The sequence below is a fragment of the Acinonyx jubatus genome, chromosome A3 (assembly GCF_027475565.1).
Source record: "Acinonyx jubatus isolate Ajub_Pintada_27869175 chromosome A3, VMU_Ajub_asm_v1.0, whole genome shotgun sequence".
Lineage (NCBI taxonomy): Eukaryota > Metazoa > Chordata > Mammalia > Carnivora > Felidae > Acinonyx > Acinonyx jubatus.
Genome location: NC_069388.1, coordinates 9,410,654 through 9,426,802, shown reverse-complemented (window position 1 = coordinate 9,426,802; position 16,149 = coordinate 9,410,654). Strand labels below are relative to the sequence as shown.

The following is a 16,149-nucleotide window of genomic DNA, read 5'->3' as shown; positions in this document are numbered from 1 at the left end:
AGATTCTAACCTGTATGGAGCTTAATTCCACAAAGAGAGAAAGCATTTAAGCCACACCACCTTATCACGTCTGTGAAATTCACTGGGGTTTCATTACCACCATTATTGTCTTTGTTATAAAAGTCACAGACTGTGAACCTACTGTGTGTATAGACCTGTAGTTGGCCCTGGGGTTGTGAAGAGAGGCTCACTGGGTTTTTAAGTTAGCGACACTGATGGGGCACGGAGAGGAAGTGCTAAGTGACAACCACAGTGGCATATACTGAGTTTCCGTCTTTAGCAATGATCGACTGTCTACATGTTGGTGTAGAGGGAGGGAGTGGCTATAACACAGGGTAGTTAAGTGTATGCTTTAAAATAGCTAGGATTTGGGGCACCTGGGTGGCTCAGTCGGTTGAGTGTCCAACTTTGGCTCAGGTCACGATCCCACGGTTGTTGGGTTCAAGTCCCACGTCAGGCTCTATGCCGACAGCTCAGAACCTGCAGCTTGCTTCAGATTCTGTATCTCCCCCTCTCTCTCTCTGCCCCTACCCCACTTGTGCGCGCGCGCGCTCTCTCTCTCTCTCTCTCAAAAATAAATAAATAAATAAATAAATAAATAAATAAATAAACAAACATTTAAAAAATAAGTAAATAAAATAGCCGGGATTTGAATTCTAGCTGTGGGGTTGAAAGCAAATTTGTAAAATATGGCAGAGTCATACTTAGCTTACAGGGCTGTTAGATGAATTACAACCATGTCCTTAATGCATCAGAAGCACTTGTGGGTAGCTACAGTTCCCAGAAGATACCAGTCAGAGACGTGCACATGAAAATTACAATTGTCTACCAGCTCGCACCCCTAAAATCGCTCAAATGAAAAAGTCCGATAATATCGCATTTTGGAACAGTAGCCACTTTTTCCTGTATTGCTAAAGGAAGCATAAATGAATGGTACAAGCGTTTTGAGGAGAATTTGGCTATCTCTGATGCGGTTTAAGATATGCACACTCCATGACCTAGAAATTCTATTCTAGTGTGTATCATTAGGGAAATTCTCAAAAAACGTACCCAAGGAGGCTCTTGCAAAAATGAATATGCTCTGTCTGTAATACTGAGAGGCTAGAAAAACCTAAATGCCTGTGCACAGGGGAATGGATAAACCCAAAGTGGTATATTCATGCAGCAATTAAAGTGAGTGAGCAAGGTTTGTGTTTGTTTAGATTGGGAAATCTTCTGTCCATAAGCAACCCTTTGCCCACAGCAGCTGCTTTAATTTCAGACGTGTTCCAAAGTATTTTGTTCTTCCTCCTCTTCCTCCGGCCAGCAAAGGGACTCGTCAAACAAATCTGTGGACAAATAGAATAAGCCTAAGTCCCAATCGGCCAGTGTCCATCCCTCTGGCAAACTCCAGGGCGACAGAAGGAGCAGGGGGTTAGAGGCTGTGCCCGTCTTGCTGATCCCAGCCATTCAAGCCGGGGACTTCTGGGGACCATTGAATCTTGGCTCTCTTCTGCTGGGTGGGATAAATACAAGTAGATATGCTGCTTTGGGATTCTTAGGAAAGTTACTCACATTTCAAAGAACATACGTGTCCCTGGTTTCCCAGTGACTGATGAAAAGAAAGCAAATTCTGTGGTTTATGAAATGCGTACTATTGTTCCCGCTCATGGAGTGTGTTTCTGAGTCCAATGCATGAATGTAGGATGGCCTGACCCGTGACCCGTGGGCCCACGGAGGAGGAATCGCAGGACTGTGGAAGGCAAGGGGAGCGAGTCACAGAGCAGCCTGGGTCCCATGCGACATGAGAGGAGGAACAGAGAGGGCACTTCTATGGGGGGAAAAAAAAGGAGAGAACCGGATTTGATTTCATTTTACAAGTTCATTGAGTACAAAACCGCATCCCGATCCCGGCGTTGGTAAAAAGGCCGGTGACACAGAGCGTGAAATCAGACACGACTGTTACCCTTGATAAAGCTCCCGTTCAAAAGGTATGAGTGAGAAGACAGATAATGAAATCAACAATTTCCGGAAGAGCGAGGTGGAAAGGAAGTACTTCATGATAGGAGTGTTCAGAGGACGAACAGCCAACCCAGTGGGTTTGCAGAGAGCGAGCACGGAAGATTGTTTGCAAGAGATAAAAATGGACTTGAGCTGTAAAACACTGGCTGAAAGGCTGCTCAGCCGAGCATACCCAGCATACCGCGGAGTCCCTTTCTTCCTTCCATTTTGCCCTCCAGCAGCTTTTTATTAAGTGTTTACTATGTCCTAAGTACTTGCGTACAATGGTAAGCAAAATCACACAGGACTGCCTTTCGGAGCTTCAGGATCCAGTAGAGAATTCAGACACAAATCTGGACTTTCTAATCCAGAGAACACAGATGGAATTCAGCAGGGGGTAGGGAATCTGTGAAGCTGGATAAAAAGAAAAAAAATAAATGTTATCTTTACTTTCAAAACTGTTTACCATTCCTTTCCATTAGGAATTTAAGCAACAATCTGATAGAGTTAGCAATCTCTGTGGCTTTGTTCACTTTGCTCCCTAAATTCCATATTTTGTATCTTATTACAATTGTTGCAGATGCTATAAAATATCACTTGTACTTATCACCACTCAAAATTACAGTGGTTATTAGACCTTCCACTAGATCTTGTTATTTAACGTCTTAATAAGAAAGCACATCTGTTAGCATGCGGCATTTAAGAAAATATTTTGATAACCAATTATATTGAAATGCAAGTTTCTTTGTGATCTTCTATATTTTATACCACGCACTTGATAACAGTATTCTGGTTTTCCCAAACTGCCAGAAGGATCCATGGAACAGAAGCGTTAAGAAAATTATTAAGAACTGACTGAATACTAACGGAAGATGACAAAACTGAGAGTCGTGCCAAGTACTGTAGAGGAAAGGTAAACAGCAAAGAGAACCTAGCGAGGGAGGCCAAGGAAGTCTTCCTTGAGTCAGGAAGTGGGAGCCGGGTTATGGAAGAAAAGTAAGTGTTAACTAGAAAAGATGGGGTAAGAGAACATTCTAGGGAGAGGAACCATGGACCAACATGTCTTGAGATGGGCTGGGCTATAGGACACCAGGGATGCTGGCACAGGACTGAGGGGGCAGGGATGCCGGAACAGGGCTGAGGTTGCAGAAATATTGGCCGAGGGATGCTGGCCCAGGGCTAGTGAGACTCAGACGGTTGTGGAATGTGGCTGAAGCCGCGCGTAGAGGTTTGACAGTCGAAAGCCAGAAAGCAGGGGACTAAGAGACGGGCGAAGACAATGGGGTCATGTGGACGGGGACTGTGGTTGAGGTCAGCTGAAGGCCAGACCCAGGCCAGAGGGAGGAGAGGCTCAGTAGGTCTGCAGGGCTCAGATCACCGCTGGCTTCAATGGTCTGTCATGATGTGGTTTCTCAGGTTTTATCCCAAGAGGGAGGGAATGCATTGTTCTCTGATGAACCTGCCCTTGGGGAGCCCACACTTGATGAGCTGGTGTATCAGGGTTCTCCAGAAAAATACGTGTGTGTATGTACATAAGACATATGCGAGGATATATTCCAAGACCCCCGGTGGATGCCTGAATCCACTGATGGTACCAGACCCTATCCATACTGTATGTTTTCCTATACATACACCCCTGTGTTAAGGCTTAACTTAGAAATCAGGCAGAGTAGGGGCGCCTGGGTGGCTCAGTGGGTCGAGCGTCCGCCTTCAGCTCAGGCCATGATCTTGTGGTGTGTGAGTTCAGACCCTGTGTCGGGCTCTGTGCTGACAGCTCGGAGCCTGGAGTCTGCTTCGGATTCTGTCTCCTCCTTTCTCTGCCCCTCCCCTGCTCATCGTCTGTCTGTCTCTCTCTCTCTCTCCATAATAAATAAACGTTAAAAAAAATTTTAAAAAGAAAAGAGATCAGGCACAGTAGCAGATTAACAATAACTAATAATAAACTAGGATAATTATAACAACATGCTGTAAGAAAGTTATGTGAATGTAGTCCCTGTCTCTCTCTCTCTCTCTCTCTCTCTCTTTCTCTCTCTCTCTCTGTCTCTCTCTCTTTCTCTCGCCCTCAAAATATCGTATGGGTACTGTCCTCACCCTTCTTCCCCCGATGACATGAGAGGATACAATGCCCTAAGGGCTAAGATGAAGTGAGGTGGGTGACACGAGCGTGTGACACTGTATTAAGTTACCACTGATCTTCTGACAAGACAGGAGAAGGGGGATCACCTGGTTCCAGAGCAGGGGTGACCATGAGAAAGTACAACCATGGGTAAGGCGGTGGCGGTGGGGGGCGGGGGGCGGTATAGAGTAGTATATATACTACTGTATATATTTGTTTCTCAGATTCTATTTGTGGTAGGTATATTCTATAAAGTTACCACAAACGCTGCATTAGTGACATCGATCCTAGGGGAGATACAGAGTTAGGTTCCTGTGCACCTCTGGTCGCAATAGTTTCATGAACCGATCAATACATAACCTTGTTTTATGTGTGTTTGTGTTTAAAGGCACCTTATTTACAACACATTGTTGATTCATTAACACCAAAATCACGGCCGAGAGCACTATAATTCACGCTCAAACAAAGGTTATTTAACATGCACAATTTCTCCGCAAGCCCCCCTCACAGGCTTTTTGCTCTTGGGAACAACCAGACAGCATTTCGGCTCTATGCTTGGGGGTCATTTTAAACAGCGAAGCCGCCTACAGAATGCACAATACATGCAAAAAGCGTGGCACTGAATAGATTGCCAAAGGACGCTTATTTCCAGCACGAGGGAAGTATGAAACAAGAAGGCGGAGCACCGCCTTGTTGGACCTCAGCTGGGGACGCGTGCATCAGGGGACTCCAGTCTTTTGCCATCTGTGCATGTCGCGATTGACTGAAAGCAGCATGAGTGTTAAGTTTGAGGTCACAAGCACATTTCAGGAAGTAGGCAAACTTGTAAATATTGAACCCACGAATAATGAGCTTCAAGTGTACTTCTATGATTTCTTTCGAGGAATGAGCTCCCGTGATTGTGGAGGCTAGCAAGGTCACAATTCAGAAGGGAGGCCAGCAGGCTGGAGCTTAGGCAGGAACAGATGCTGCAGTGTGGGGGCAGAATTTCTCCTTCCCTTAGGGAAACCTCAAGTTTTGCCCTTGGAGACTTTCCACTGATAAGGGGCGGGCCACCCACATGATTGCACATAGTCTCTTTCATTTAAAGTCAACTGATTGCAAATACTAACCAGCCTACGGAATATGTCCAGAGCAACCCCTGAATGAGTGTTTGCTTGAGCCTCACCAAGCTGACACATGAAATTAACCATAACTGACGGTGTGGAAGGGGGTGAGATGCCAGCTGCAACCCGTATAAATCATTCGGCTGGGGGGGAATACTGGTACTTGGGCTCTGCTCTTAAGAGTTTCTCACCTCCTTGGGGCGCCTGGGTGGCTCAGGTAGTTAAGCATCGGGCTCTTGATTTCAGCATAGGTCATGATCTCATGGTTCACTGAGCCCCGTAGTGGGCTGTGTGCTGAGCACAGAGCCTGCTTGGGACTCTCTCTCTCTCTCTCTCTCTCTCTCTCTCTCTCTCTCTCCCTCTCCCTCCCTCCCTCCCTCTCTCTCTGCACTTGCCCTGCTCACACACTCGCTCTCAAAATAAAGAAATAAGCATGAGAACAAAGTCCTCATACACTTTTGGCATATTCCCCTGTGGCCCCTCAGATACTTCTGCCCCTATTGTTCATTTTTCTTTAAGGTGCCACATCTTCAAGTCTGAGAACGTAGGTCCATTGCAGTATCATGGGGGTGTTTTTTAGTAACAAAATATCCGGCTTAAAGTAGCCTAAAAACAGCAGGTTTGTCTTTTAAATCATATTCCTTAATAAGAACTCAAGAGATAGGTGGTTGCTGGGTGGGCCTAGAGAAAGAGAACACTATGGCTGGTTTGTCAAATACACCCCATCGTGTGTTTTTGTACAGCCCCCAAACTAAGAATGATGGTCGAAGAAGGAGGAGAGGAAAAGGAAGGGGGGGGGGGAGGAGGAGGAGGAGGAGGAGAAGGAGGAAGAGGAGGAGAAGGAAGAGGAGGAGGAGGAGGGGGAGGGTGAAGGGGAGGGGAGGGGGAGAAAAGAGGAAGGAGGAGGAGAAGAGGAAAAATCAGGAGAGGAAGAGGAAGGAAAAGAAAAAGAGGGGAGGAGAATAGGAGATAAAGACTGTGTGTGGCCCCAAATATTTTTTATCTGACCCTTCACTACACAAGTTTCCTGATCCCTGGTTCCAAGATTTGACCATGTCCTCAAGGGCTTGCCCTCCATCTTCCTGCTGTCCTCAGCATACTGCCCTCGCCTTCCCTCGTGAACAGCTGCCCCAGCTGGAAGCACCATGTCTACAGATGCCTGGCTGAAGAGAGACAGAGCTTTCTCTTCAGGCATCTCTCTTTTACCAGAAGACTCTGGGAGACCTCCCTCAGCCCACACTGCGGGGAACATAGTCCCATGGCTAGCTGCAAGGAGGCCCCCATTGGCTGGAACATAGTCGCATAAGTTAAGTGCAAGGAAGGCCCCCATTGGCCGGAACAGTCACATGGGCTAGCTGCAAAGGAGGCCAGGAAAGGGCTGGCTGGTGTTTTCAGACTCTCCTGTGGGAGGAACCCCTTCCCATCAGGAAGCAGGGGGTGGAATTACCGGTTGGGTTGACATCTGCCAGCGTTTGGTCACTGGGAATTTTCCACCTCCCAGAGCGATTTGTAATAACACCAACCATTTAGGGTGTGAAATTAGGGGCGCTGCTCAGTGCTAATGGTACTGCTCTCCTCTCTGTGGGATGCAGCTGCTCAATTGGGGTTAATTCTCAGCCCTGAGAGCGCTTTCTATCTCAATCCACGTGATGGTTAGCCAGGCATAGACTTCTAAAACATTACCTTATACACCTGAAGTTCACTTTACTGTATGTATGTGATGCCCTTAATATAGGAGAAAAATATTTAAAATTGCCAAAAAAAAAAAGTACAGAGGTCTTTACACCCTCATTTAGATTGCTAAATAGAGACACGTTTATATATATTTTTATGTACATAGCTATGCATATATATGTATACGTCCTATATCCTGTATGTGAAGAGATATGTATGCAAATACACAGCAATGTTAATAAGCATGTTTGCATCCTATTAAGAGCCGGTGGTATGTCATGAGGGTCAGTAAAGCATATTAGGGACTTCCGATCTCTTTCCCAGGCAGCCATGTTCTAAAAGAAGTTTCTCTTTGATCTCACATTTACCCCTTATCAACACATCTCCTGTAGCTCCTGGATTTGCAAGGTCCTAGATAAAGACACAGAATTAGTCTCCACCACAGAGCATATGGGAACTCGGAGAAAAGGAAACGCCCACTTCTTTGTGACATCTTTTAATAATCAGTAGAACTAAAAAATTTAAAATCCTTGCAACAGTGACTTTCAATAAGAGACTTTTTCTAACATTCCCCTTTGCTTTTCTTCTCAGAACACAAGGGGCTAATTAAATGTGGAAAAGTTCTTGTTTGATCAGAAATTCTTATGTTTTGGAAAAAAAAGCAGAGAAAACTACTCTAATATTCAGGACGGGCTTAATTGACTTTAAAGTCACCAAATTCCCTTTCCCTATTTGGGACAGTACACATGAGCCTTCTTTTCTGAACCCGTGAAGAAAAGGTAAGGCGAGGACCATAAAAATTAGGGCTCCCACTTGAAAGATGATCTCTTGATTTGAATATATGGGATTCTCTTTCAACCCAACTTGGTATGATTCCTCTCTGAGAACCTCCCATAAGTCCTGGTCTTTAGGCTGACTTCTCTCCATAAATGACTTTATTACTTGAGCAGTAAGCTTGTTTATTGAGGAAGATGTGTGTGGTGGTCCCTAATGGAGCATGTCAGCATAAAAGCTCCATTATACTGACTCAGGACTGGGTCCATCCATTTCGTGCCACACTCTCTCCTGGATTTATTGGAATTAGTGCAGGGAAAGTGAGTGCTCGATGTAGCACAGCCTTTTTGAAACTGATGTGTTTCTACCACTAGAGTAGACTAGAAAAAGAATTCCCTGGGCTCCTAGGTGCTCCTACCAAGAGGAACCATGGAGTTCATCAAAAGATGAATGTCCCTGGAAGTGGATACAAAAGAGCAAAATGTTGTATCAATGGAAAATTCACAAATGGTCCTTCCATGGCATGTTGTTGGTCAGCAGACTGTCTTCCGTTCTGATTTGTTAGGAGGGAGGATGAAAATGATGGAGTCCAAAGAAAGCGACACACAATTCGGTTCAGTATTAGGAATATTTCATGTCTTACAGAGTGCCTATCCATTGACTCTTGCCAATTCTTGTTCAGTAATTAAAGCAGGAACTCATTTACCCACTAACTGGGACAGGCTTGCACGGAGGTGTTTGTTGATCTGCGTGTCCTTGCAGATAGTACATTCCTGCTGTCTTCTCATCGTTTAGTTCCTGATATTGTCACCGAACAGTGAGACTGGTGGGAAAGCCGGAAGGGGTGACTTTAGAGTAGAGGTGGGGACAGTGATGGTGGGGTGTGAGAGGAAGGAAGGCACACATGACAAAGAATGAACGACAGTCAAAGTGAACCACTGGCTCTCACATGATATTTGCACTGACCCGGGATATATCTTTGGAAGATCAGTTTGATCACCTACTGAATCTTTGGAACTATCTGTGAATAATAGATGAGGCATTTGGTTTGTCTTAGATGTATGTTGTCTTGTGCTGTCTTTAAAAGAGCTGGGGTGTGTTACTTATTACCCATCAACACACTATGTACTCCCCAGTCTCACCTAAGGTGTATCAGTATTTTTGCCATGTTGTTGCCCGATGCAAAGATTATGAAGCATCACCTTAATAACTAAGATTTCTGGGTTAAGTGTGAGAGGTACGTGGTCATAAGTGCTGGTGGACAGTTACCTAAATAATTCAGGAAGATCTTATGGCTCCATAAAATGAATGCCTGCAACTCTTGTGTCTTTGTCCTTTCTGTTGACCATCAGGAGTGTATAAATAAGGATTCTACTTGGTTGCAAATGATAAAAATCTGCTGGATGTGGCTTAAGCAAAACAAAAGGGGTTCGTTTTTTTTTTCTTTAATGTTTTTATTTTATTTTTAAGAGAGAGAGAGAGAGACAGAGCACGAGTGGGGGAGGGACAGAGAGAGAGGGAGACACAGAATCCAAAGCGGGCTCCAGGCTCTGAGCCGTCATCACAGAGCCCGACGCAGGGCTCGAACTCCTGAGTGGCGAGATGATGGCCTGAGCAGAAGTTGGATACTTAACCAACTGAGCCACCCAGGTGCCCCCAAAGAGATTCGTTTTAAAGATATTCCATGTTTGATGGGGTGCAAAGGTGGTAAAGCCACACGGTCTTGGGATAGGTTCGGAACTAGGTGCTAAAATGCCAATGAATATTTTGTTCCAGCTCTCAGTTTTGCCCCTCTCAGGATATCTGCTACAAGGTGTCTAAGCAAATTGGGCTTTCCGCAATTAAGTCCTGATAGTCATTATCATTAACTCCCAACAGTTAGAGTAATGTGTTACCTCTGAGTCTCCTCCCACAGTTCACAATCAGGTTCCAATGAAAGTGAATCTCAGGCCAGATTTTGATTTCTTTTTTCTTTTCTTTTTTTTCCTTCCTTCCTTCCTTCCTTCCTTCCTTCCTTCCTTCCTTCCTTCCTTTCTTTCTTTCTTTCTTTCTTTCTTTCTTTCTTGAGATAGAGCACACATGCAGGGGAGTGGGCAGAAGGGGAGAGAAAATCACAAGCAGGCTCCACACCATCAACACAGAGCCCAATGTCGAGCTCAATCCCACAATCCTGGAATCATGAATGACCTATGCCATAATCAAGAGTCGTATGCTCAACTGACCGAGCCACCCCAGCACCCCAGATTTTTGTTATTTATTTCTTAACAAGCAGGCACAGAACAGGCATAGCCTCTTCCTTGTCGATGAAGACCCAGTATTCTCCTTTGAGTTACCCCCACCATATCCTGCTCGAAAAGTCCTCCAGAAGCAAAGGCTATGGTACTCAAAGGCTATGGTACTCTAGCACAGAGATGGACACACTTTTTTTTTTTTTAATGTAAAGAGCCAGTAAGTTTCTTAGGTTTTGCAAGCAGTACAGTCTCTGTTGTAACCGCTCAATTCTGTCTTAGCAATGAACGCAGCCACAGACAATATGTAAACAAATTAGTGTTGGCATATTCCAATCCACTTTACCTATGAACTGAAATTGTAATTTCATATAATGTTCATATGTCAAGAAATATTGTTCTTTTGATTATTTTCAACCACTTAAAAGCATAACAATGATTCTCAGCTCCTGGGCTGTGCAAAATCAGGTGGTGGGCTGAAATTGGCTGGTAGGCTAGGTTTCCCAACCGTAGCTCTAACAGCATATTCCTAATGATGGTGACATGATCAAGAGTTTGTCAAAGCAGCAGGATCCCAGAACCAGTCACAAATCAAGCTTGGGAAAACTTTGTGACAAGATGATTCTGTGGTTATTTTTCACAGAGCCTTCAAAAGGAGAGCTGCATTATGCTTTCTATAGAGCACCGTGTAAAAACCAGAGCATTCTTTGATCATAACGATGACTTTCTAACATGGTTGAAGGCCACCTCAACTTCCAGCCAGCGTCCAGATCTCTTTCAATTGCCTACCAGTATCCGTTTGTTGTCATAGATTTATTGTCATATTTTCCTTCAAAAAGAGGTCTCTACCATTTTGAATCTTAAGCAGTAAGCATGCACGCAAGTGTATCTCCATCCGTTGGTGTGGCTGTCCAGTTTGTCACCTTCCCGGTTTTACCCAGCTCCCGAGAAACTATCGCCACGGAGACTCTTAAATACGCTGAAGGGCCTCACACTGTGGTTTAAAGGTTGGCTTTTAGCATGGCTTCTACTCGATCTTCACCTAAAATGTGTTTGGCCCTCCCTTCAGGCCCACTTTTCAGGTTCAGTAGCCCACAACAAAAGTTTTAAACCACCACAGAGTAGGTGTGGGCTAGCAAAGCCCTCTCCCAAGGCCAAACTGTTGTTTCCGCTTGCTCAGGTATGCCATAAGGATTCACAGTATGTGTGACGATACCGTAATATTTAGTTCTGCAGGAAAAAGAAACAATAACAAAACAAATCAATTATCAGAGAACACGGAAGAGGATGACACCACCGTGAATCATAGCACAGCTAGAAATATACTTCATGTCAGTTTTATCCAGTGTGGTCAATTTTCAAATAGTCAAATATTGGCAATTTCATCTGGTTCAGTATAATTTGGAGTAAATTATAGACAGCTTAATGGCATCAGATAGATTCTTTTCTTTTATTGCAGGCGGCCATGTTCAGCTTCCCAATTTCTAGACCAGACAATATGGAGGCTGCTGCACAAGTTTTCACATTACAAAGAGAGAAAGAGAAAGAGAGAGAGAGGGGAAGAAAAAAAAAAAACAGAGTGAGACCAAATAAGAGAGACAGAGAGACTTAATTTCTTTTGGGTCCAAACCTAGTTCTTAGAGATAGGACTTTGAGCAGCCCTGGCTCCTGAACCCATCAATGTGGCTCGGATGGGGGTGAGGCCAAAGTCATTGCATAAAGGGGTTCCCGTGAGTCCAGCAGTGTGGGTCAGAGTAGGGTGGTAACCAGGACAGTGATCACGACAAGCCTGGAAGGCAACCCAATAATTGTCCTCCAAGAATGTGAGTCTTAAAACAGCTATTCCATTGCTATATTAGGGCTCTGTATGAGCCCTGAGAAAAAAGTAGTAACATTACATGTATTTACCTCAAGATGCCACTCAATCAGAATAGACTCAGGCTGTAAACAGGTGGCTGAGCCATACCAATGACTACCCTGCTTAGATAGTATGCGCTCCTCTAATAAGCACATCACTTCTGTCTGGAGTCCGTTCTGTCATGGACATGGGCAATGAATGGTCAAGGACTCTCACAGAAGAAAGGTCCACAGAAGACAGGGTGAAGAGACAGGCAGCCAGTGCATCTTCTCACAATTTTGCAATTTGTTGCTCTGGTCTTTTGGTATTTGTTGCCTGGTGAGCTAGCTGCTAAGTGTGTTCATTGAGCATTCTTGCCCATTTCTGGAAAGGACCAAGCATGAAGAAGCATACAGTCTGAACGTGGTCTTACATGTAGGCTTGAAAAGGGGTTTCCACAAATACCTTCGGGCTAAATTGCAGTGTGGAGGTTTAAAACCTTTCACTGTGTGAATGACATCACTTGGACAATTTGCTTCTCAACCCACAGAACGTGAGGAAGTGTGTCTGCAGTGACTCTGCCACGTCCATCTGCCTTAGCAGTCCCCATCCCCAGCAACAGCAGTGGCTGACACTCCCTGCTAATCAGAACGAGATCTCGCCTCAACAGGTAAGGCTTATGAGACAGCCTCAAAATTTGCTGAATGAATCATGGCGACTCTTGTCTTCTCCACCTCAAAATGTCTTGAGCATTTGGGTCTCTTCGGTACCGGTCCATTCTGTTATTCTCCCCTGGGAGGAAAGCAGAACCGAGGCTCTGCTGGGGAAGGGGGCAGGTGTTCAAATCTGTTCCAGGGTTGACATTGCATATGGAAGACAGGTGGGAATGTAAGCGTCCTGGGACAGAAGAAAATGCCAGGGGTCACTGAACTAGCTAATCTAACAGACAAGTGGGTGCTTCGTGTTAAAGCATACCTGTGTTCTACTTTCATGGCTTCCTGCTAGGTCTGCAGTAGATATTTATCAAACCATACTAGGGACTGGTGATATTCAGAAGAGAAGACAGGGGGAAGGAGTGGGGGATGCTGGGAGCAGCATACAATGGCTGCTTTCAAATACTGGAGAGGGCAGGCTGCGAAGGAGCAGAGCTTCCACATGAACTAAGATACCCAGTAGCTTCCCTATTGCTTAAAGAATACATTCCCAACTACCCACCAGGCCTACGAAGCTCTATATAAGTTCTCAGAATCACTTGGTGATCTGGTTCTCAGAATCACTTGGAGAGCTTTTAAAAATATTGATGCTCGGACCCATCATGGGCCAATACCTGGGATGGGGGCCTGGGCATCTGCATTTTTGCCTACAGAAGGCTGGGAACCTCTGCTGCCATCATCTGGCACCAGCCTACCTGCCGAGGTTTGTTCAGTGCTCTTGTCCCGTTGGCCTTGTTTCTGGAATAGTCCAAGCTCGTTCCAACATCAGGGATTTTGCTTTTCCTGGCTCCTGTGCTTAGAAGAGCCTTCTTCCTGATTAAAGCTGGCTCATCAGCTCAAAATGTTGCCTCTTGGTGAGGCCCCCCGGCCCCCCGTACTTATTTCCTAGGGTGGCCACAACAAAGTACCACACACTGGATGGCTTAAAACTCTCACAGTTCTGGAAACAAGAAGTTCAAAGTCAAAGGGTTGGCAGGGCCATGCTCTGTCTGAAAGCTCTAAGGGAGGATCTATTCCATATCTTTCTCATAGCTTCAGTGGTTGACATCCTTCACATTGTCCCCTCTCAGCAAATATCTCTTCTCTTTTTATGAGGACGCCAGTCACATCCCTGTAAGAACATCCTTTTAGCTTGATTACGTCCACAAACGCCATATTCCAAATAAGATCATAGCCATAGGTACCAGGACTTTATATTAGGACCTTAATATCATTTCAAGGGGGACACAATTCCACCCACAATACTCTCCATCCAAAGTAGCTTCGCCCCACATTTCTCTGGTCATTATTGCTTTACTTTGTCTTGACCGTGTCTGAAGCTATCCTGCCTATTTATTGGTTTATTCGCGTGTTAGCTGTCTTCGTCACTGAACATAAGCCCTGTGAGATGAGAAAACCTTGATTATCTGGCATGCCACTATGTTGACCATGTCTGAAAGGATGTATATTAAATATTTGTTTGAGTGAATGAAGCAGCACTAATGCTCAAAGAATAAAAAATTACAGAGGAGGGGCATGTGGGTGGCTCAGTCCATTAAGTGTCTGACTCTGGGTTTCGGCTCAACTCACGATCTCACAGTTTCATGGGTCCAAGCCCCGCATCAGGCTCTATGCTAATGGTGTGGAGCCTCCTTGGGATTCTCTCTCTCCCTCTCTCTTTCTCTGCCCCTGCCCTTCTCACGCTGTCTCTGTCTATCTCAAAAGATAAATAAACTTAAAAAAAAATACAGAGAAGCAGATTTCAGTTCACCATGAGGAAGACTTTGACATAATTAAAGCCCACTCAAAATGAAGTACCTGCTGTTTTTTTTTTTTTTTTAAGTAATGAGTTCCCTGTCTTGGGAGAAGTTCTTTCCAAGGCTGGGTAATGTCTTAGCAGGGATGCTGGGGAGAGGATTCACATGTCAGTTCAGGAATGGATTTATGACCTCTAAGGACCTTTTAAATCCAGAAGTTCAATAATTCTATATTTGAGCAGAGACTTTTAAAACACACCGTGTCTCAACGAAATGTCTCTAATGGTGAAAACTTCAGGCAGGCGTAAGTTTCCCAGCACAGCCTCTGCCAGGTGAAATCTTGTGACAGGCTTCAAATCACATTACGTTTGTAGCCTCCCTTACGTCTCATGAGTCTGTTCTTTGCATAGTTTGAATTTCTTCTTCTTTTATTTATTTATGATATTTGGGGGGGGGGGGCGCTGGGCCCTTTCTATCTAAGAGAAAACAACGGAAGGAGATTGAACATTTCTGTTTGGGATCCCTTTAATGTCCTCAACTGAGGCTGTTACAATGAGATCTTGTATTAAGTTGGCCCTGTCTTAAGAAAGAACACCTTCTCTGTTGTAAGCTCTTGCTGCCAGGGGACTCAATGTTACCAGAGCAGTCAGCTTTGATTTGTGTATCAATAATGTCGTGTCAGTAGCCAGAGGGGATGGCATCAGGGCGTTCCAGATGCTTTTACTGGTGCTTTTGCTGGAGGATGATTTCAAATTAACTTCAGTCTCTTGGAAGACACCGAACAGGAGAATGCTATTTCCCATTTGTAAACAAAATGGTGAATAATTACGGGAGAACCCAAGACAGGCTGATTTCTAGGAAATGTCACGTCTGCAGATCTTAATTTTCTCCAAGCACTGGTGCCCTGTTCCTCCTTCTCCTGTTGCTTATATCCTCCCAGGTAGAATACTGAACAGGACCTGGTTACAGGGCGATCGGTAGCCTCACAGTCACTCAACAAAGTAACTGGACTCTTCTGCTGCCGTTGTAACCACAGGGCAAGGATGGGAGGCTGGAGAAAATGGAGTGGGGGTTTTAAATGGTGTTCTTTCAATGTAAAAGAAAAAAAAAGTGCGTTTGTATGCGATGGCAAAAGTAATAGTATATAAATTTTGAAGAATACTGAAAAGCAAAGGGATAAAACCACCAATTACCTGCGATGCTAGCTACTGTTTACCGTTTCAGTGTATTTTGACTATTCTCTTCCTTCTTCCCTCCCTCCCTCCTTCTCTCTGTGAAATAGCACTATTTTCTCACTTAATGATATAAAAGAGAGGCTGGCAAGCCTCTTCTATAAAACCAGCCATCAACGGTAAGAAAATGAAAGGGTGTGGCCATGTTCCAACCAAATCATTCACAAAAACGAGTGATGGGGCAGGATCTGTCCCACGGCCATAGTTTGCAGACTCCTGGTACAGGATGATATTTTTTGCTCATCACTCATATTTTTCAACACCATTTTTAAAGGTGCCACAGTATACCATTGGGTTGACACACTATCCTCTTTTAGACGGTCTATTGTTGCTGAACGTATAAATGGTTTCAGTTTTTCATTGTTATAAGTAATGCAGTAATGAACATTCTTGTGGCTAGATCTTTCAACACATTCTTGATTATTTCCTCAGTATACATTAATTAAAATGCCATTGATAAACCTGAGGTATGTACAAAGCCCTCACCGATTTGTTTCACCAAAGGCATGCAGTTATACAGTCTGCTCCACACACGTAGGCAATTTTCTCGATGTTTTCCTAGTGTTGAGTGTAAATTCCACACGTCATGTTATTAGGGACTCTGAAATTAGTCCCAGTGATTATTGTCCTACAGAGACAGGAGAGCAATAGCTAAAGAGGTGTTTTCTGTATCTTTGGGGTCATGAATATTTTGGGAATCTGCAAAAAACAAAGGCTAGTCTATGAAGGAAAGTGCACACCCCACAAAATTCT

The 16,149-nt window shown here is 44.5% G+C and overlaps 1 long non-coding RNA gene across 1 annotated transcript in view; it reads left to right on the top strand.

Annotated features, from left to right (window-relative positions):
- Positions 1-14,556, top strand: part of LOC113595736 (uncharacterized) — a 410,316-nt gene extending 395,760 nt beyond the window's left edge. Inside the window, exon 11 of the long non-coding RNA XR_008289039.1 lies at positions 12,266-14,556. This is a non-coding gene — a long non-coding RNA (uncharacterized LOC113595736). The remainder of the gene's footprint in view (positions 1-12,265) is intronic.
- The last annotated feature ends 1,593 nt before the right edge of the window (positions 14,557-16,149 follow it).